The sequence below is a fragment of the Dermacentor variabilis genome, chromosome 7 (genome assembly GCF_050947875.1).
Source record: "Dermacentor variabilis isolate Ectoservices chromosome 7, ASM5094787v1, whole genome shotgun sequence".
NCBI classification, from domain to species: Eukaryota; Metazoa; Arthropoda; class Arachnida; order Ixodida; family Ixodidae; genus Dermacentor; species Dermacentor variabilis.
The window spans coordinates 96,764,373-96,770,526 of record NC_134574.1 but is presented as its reverse complement, the minus strand read 5'-3'; positions in this window follow the sequence as shown (position 1 = coordinate 96,770,526).

Here is a 6,154-nt window from a genome sequence, read left to right as displayed (position 1 = left end):
GATATCTCCCATTTCTTGTGTTGGGAAAGCCATGGATCACGTGGTCTTAGCGAGGATAACCACCTACCTCGAGGTCTGGGACGCGCTCCCACCCACAATGATAGGATTGAGGAGAACCTCTCAGCGCAGGACGCTCTGGTAGAAATTAAACATGAGATAACAAAAGGTTCGGGAAGATCGACAAAGCCAATTCTCGGGTTATACCTAAAAAAGGCTTTCGACACATGCAACAATACTAGATAGAGTAGGCGAATTATCACCGGGAAAACGGACGTACGACTACGTAAGCAATTTTCCTAACGGGCAGAAAGGCAAAGATCCCGATAGCAGACCTTGTTTCGGAAGAGATCGAGATAGCCAGCGCAGGTACGCCACAGTGCTCGGTATTATCCCCGATACTATTCCTTCAGGCGGTAGCTGCCAGCCAAGCTACAAGAACTCGAGGGACTCAATTATACCTTATAAGCAGTCGATATCACGCTATCTGTCAGAAACTGAGGGACGGGTAAATAGAATAAACGCTTCAAACTGCGGTCGAAACAATCGAACGATATCTAGATGGGACAGGGCTAACCTGCTCAGCAGAGAAATCGGAGCTGTAGCTGCACAGAACGACTCGCAAAGGTAGCAAACCTGGCAACTACAGGGAAGATCTCACTTATAGAGATGAGATCTACAGTTAAATACGGACGATGGGAAATCCGTACCCAAGTTCGACAGGATCAGAGTATTGGGGCTCCTCATCTTAGCCAAGGGTATGAAGAAACCCCCAGAAGACTGGAGGGCGCTGTAGCGCAGAATATGAGGCTAATCAGAAGGATAGCAAACAAACATAGCGGGATGAGAGAGGAAAACACGATCACGTTAATACAAGCCTTCGTAATGAATAGAATAGTATACGTAGCGGCGTACTTGAAATGTCAAGTCGCTGGACATTACCAAACTAGAATGCCTCATACCGAAAGTTTACAAGCTGGCCGTAGGGCTACCGATCAGCACGAGCATGGACAAGTTGATACAATTAGGCCTACACAAGACGTTAGACGAGCTCATAGAAGCACAATGTACGGCAGAATATGAACGCCTTCCTAAGACTAGAGCAGGCAAACACATCCTAGAGAGACTAGACATACGTTACCAAATACAGCCCTGTGTCAAGGTGGACATCCCGAGAGAGTCGAAGGAAACAATGGTGATACCCTCCATAGCAATGAACGTGCACCCAGAACACAATAAGGACAGACGAGAGAAAGGAGCGAAGCATATAAAGAAGAAATTCGGCAGCGACGAGGAAGCAGTCTTCAAAGGCGCGGCTCGATACAATCGCAGACGGGGGTTTACGGCAGCCGTAATTGATAGCAAGAAACAGTGTAAGACGTGCGCGACAATACGAACCGCAAGTAACGAGACAGCGGAAGAAGTAGCCATAGCGCCCGCAGTAGCTCAGACTAAAGCAACCGTGATAGTCAGCGACTCTCAGACGGCTGTAAGAAGCTGCCAATGGCCGAATCTCCCCGGAGGCACTACGAATTCTTGTTGCAGGAGGTCAACATTGCAAATGAAATATATAAATCATACGGACACCCACTCACACCCTCCAGGAGGAGGGCAACAACGAGGCGGCGCAAGACGCGACTCGAGCGCTTGTGGACCGAGCCGCAGTCGCAAGTGACGCCCAGGCACCTTGCGGACGTGACGATGCGGTAAATTAGTGGGAGAAGGAGGACAGAATGACATAATGACATAACGAAACACTAGGTTACAGATGGCCATATTCCCGCGACCTCACCCAAAATTGACAAAAAGGAGTCAGTAGCATGGCGGCAGTTACAAACTAGGACGTGTCCGAATCCTGCCCTCTCGCACACCATATATCCAGATATAAAATGGAGAAATGCAACACATGTGAATCCAGAACCACTCTGGAGCATATAGTATGGGAATGCCGAGGGATACATAACAATAACGAGAACGCGGCCTCTAGCAACAGCCTTCGCACGCGCTGGGAAGACGCGCTGCTCAGCCCCGCCCTCGAGGACCAACTATGGGCAGTCCAGCAGGCCGAGGATGCCGCCAGGACACACGAACTCCTGGTCGTCACCTAGGCGGGGCCTTTGCCCCCCCCCCCCCCACGAATTCGCAGGGCACACAATAAAGTTATTTTCTCCTCCTCAATATAATTATTCTTCACTTGGTGCCATCCGCATTATCATTACAGTCAGAAAACACGTTGTGTGTGACAATGCGGATAGACGATATACAGTAAACTCTCAGTTGTACGAACGTCGGTTTATCGAATATTTCAGAAGAACGAAGTTTTGAAAATCCCCGCCAGTCTTCTATAGTTTCTAAACAAAAATGTTTCACTTAAACGAATTTCAGAACAGTGAATATTTCAGTTTAACAAAATCGCTCAGAGGACCAAGGCTTATTTTTACGATCAGTTCAACGAAGTTTTGCGCCCTGCGCTGCAAGCGCAACCGGGCATCATTCAAAACTTGAAGGTGAAGTACCGACAGCGGCTGGTTCAGCGGATTTTGATTAATTAAAGGGTTGGCAGCAATGCCCCCACAACGTCAAGCAGGCGGCCGAGATGGTGGCCTGCTCCTGGTGGTCAGTAACTCCGGCTTCCATTAGAAACCGCTGGTAGAAATCTGGCCTTTCCCCTTGAGCAATGAATACGAGCCTGAGGAACAGCGCGACGAGATGATAGACTCCGCGATGTGGACAGAGATCTGTCATCAGCTGGAGGTCGATAGCAATACTTCGTTTGAAGACTATGCACAGTGTGACAGGGCACTGATTACCTGTGCTGGACAGGCGGATTTGGAGATTGTTTCCAATGTTCATCCTGAAGAAGAAGAAGAAGAGTGCGACGAAGAATAGGCAACTGCCGAGCCAGTTTCAAGCCCTGTAACTCAAGCTGAGGTTGTACGGTACATTGGAAAGTTGAGAGAGTTTGTATCTCAACAGCTAGCTGTGCTAGAAGAAGTGTAAAAAAACATTGGCTCTGGACAGTTTTGTTACTTCCTGTGCTTGAAAAGTACAAGTGCAGAAGATTACAGAATTTTTTCTAAGTCAGAAAGGCAGCACTAAAACTGCTATGAACGTTGTACCTGTTCATGTGTACAAATTCCATTTTATACATTTCTAACACTATGGATGCCATGTCTTTTGCTCCATGAATTGCACTTCAAACTTTTGACTCTGTATGCCATGTCTTATGTTGGTCTATTGAATATTCAGTTTAGTGAACTTTCAGTTAAGTGAACTATTTCCTTCGGTCCTTTGAAGTTCACTCAAGTGAGAGTTCACTGTATACGGGCTGCTAGCTATACGGCAATTTCAGCCGAGTCGCATCCGCTTCTAAGCTCGGCAATGCCAGTTCTGTACCACCGCCTTAAACGTTGTTTCAGCGACGCCACAGAATCACCGTTTCTGTTGAAGCTCCCACTTAAGGCGGTTTGTGAGCTGCCTAATATAAAGATATGCACCATAAAACGCTATACCAGCACACGACACCGCAGAAAAAAAAAGCGCTGTGTCCCCAAGAAGAGCAATCATGGAAATAAACTAGTTCATCTGCGCGCCTTCTACAAGTGATCCTTCGGTCGCTTATGAATTGTGGCACTTCCTAATTGCGCAGTAACAAATGCTGTAAACGGCCCGGCAAAAGTGCTTTTGTAGCATGCAGTGGTACATGGCATGCATGACAATGTCCATTCATTGTACAGCGCTCTTTGATTTTTGCACATCATTTATATTGTATAATATAAGAGGATTTGAATTATTTCAGTCGCGCTTAGCAGAAAGCAGGGAGCCGTAAACATTTGCGTAAGAAACATCATGGCAGTATTCTGCAGACACGGTCCTTCTTCATGGTTCAGAAGCATCAATGTTCTCGTCTGCCTGTTTTTAGCAAGAAGAACAAAACTGAGCAAGATACTACTTCCTGCCTTCTTCATTAATCATAAATGCATTACTCCGCTAGGGCCCAAGAAAACGACTGTGAAAGTGTCACATAATTCGGGAAGACATACAAGTGCCCAGAGTAATACTTCAACTCAAGGGCAGAAAATCACACTGCGGTACACGCATACCTAGCGGCGTTAGCGAGCATCTTGGAAGATGTAGCTGATCTTGAAGCGTCTGTTGTACGCAGTTTCTACAATTTGGCCCAAATGTACCGCACGGCTTCGGATAAAAATACGTTCAGAATCATTTGTTAACGACATCAGGAATCGCGTTTATGGGAGGAGCAATTGAAGAGCGACAATGTGAGGAGAGAACAAACATAAAGGAAAAAAGACACTATTATTAAATAAAACGAGGCACTGTTTTATTTCGCTCAGCGAAAATTAAAATACATGTCAATATTACACACCTGAGACTAGGTTGAAAAATACAACTCTCTTGAACTTTATCACCACCAATAAATGCCTCTTCTACTTCGCCCGCTAAAGATGCAGGGGGGAGGGACATTCTCGCGGCTGTCAATTCCAATGCATTGCATGCAGCTCTAGAAGTGTGCGGAGGAGCGCGCTGCCAATGTTCACCTGCTGCAATAAGCCCCGTCGCACGTTGTGTTGATTCGCGTGTCAACGTTTGCTTGAGTTCGTGTCTCGGAGCAGGTATGGCGAGGTGTGTTTCATAGTTGTTGAACGTGTTCAATCATAGGAAGTCCGTTACGACCAAAAAATAATTGCTTACTTACTAATTGCTTAAGCGACGATGTGACTCGCGCTGAACGACTCGACATCCAAGGCTTTCTTCAGCGTGCAGACAGACTATGTTCTGTTTCCGGTTGCGATTCTGACACCCGTACGGCCAATGTGTTGCTTCCTCGCTTTCGGCACTAAACACTCGTAATGGCCATCCAGTTCGATTGCAGGGACATCTGCAAATACATTCGCTAATAGCAGCTAATCAAACTAAATTTCGTTCCTTTGATAGCAACAAATCACGTCATTTGTACTTTATTACCGGAAATGACGTCACATCGTTTATGGTTCCACCGAAAGTGTTCCCTCTTCAAAGAGGTGGTACTAAGCCACATGATGCCCCGATTAACCACACTATCTTGAAAGTGCGCGCTTCTACGGAAGCTTCGCAACCATGTATATTTACCTCGGTTGATGCACTCGCAGAGCCCACCCCAGCGCGTGTTCCAAGTGCCACGTCGCTGCTCTGCGGCCTCCTGGTCCGACTGCTTGCACCGTGGCGGATGCTGGCTGCACTGCGCGCCTCCCGCCGATCCTGACGCATGCGTGAAGTCACACGTCTAACCTTTTTATTCAGCAGTCCTGGTTATAATATACTTAACCGCTCTACACATGTTGCTCAATCCTTACTCTCATCTACTTACCACGTTGAGGAGGCGTCAGGTCTCTGAGAACCTAGCAAACGGACCGGTGTGCAATTTTCCAACTTCTGGAGGTACAGCTGCTGTTGGAGTTTAGAATACCCTTTTTCAACAACCACGACGAAAGATGTGTGCTTGAAAATGCTAACCCAGAAAAATCTGTGCAATCAGTCGTTGTAAAAAATTGGTTTATATGAAATTTGTGTTTTAGAGCTTTAAAGTAAACAGCGCGTGTAGCATCGTGAGCACTTAGGAACCGATTCTTGCTTGCCGTATTCTGGTTACCTTTGTATGGGGTTGAGCCGAACAAACGTTTCATGAAAAGTGCTCGTGAGCACGCCGAAGTAAGTGGCTGGTGTTAAAAAGATTCGAGCACTAAGAATCCTGTCAGAACATGGAGCCTTTGATAACACATTAATTCCACAGATAACGCACCAGTAACTCAAGCCTATCTGCTGGTATTTTTATTTTAGAGGGGGCATATATTACGTTGAAAGAAATGTGTTCCTATATATCTTGTGCAAATAGCTTTGTTTTCAAGCAAAGCACTAGTACAACATTACTTTAGGCATGAAAATGTAAATGTAAAATGATAATAGACAAACGTATACCGCGAAAGTGGATATCTCGTCTCAGTATATTAAAGATATGTTTTGCTATCATTTGGCGGTTGTAGTCATCAACTTTAATATATATATGGCGGGGACAAAAAAGCGAATATGTGACAATTTATAGACATTAATAAAGACTTCCGACTTACCAGCAATTATTTGTTAAGTTGTTCTGGCAGTC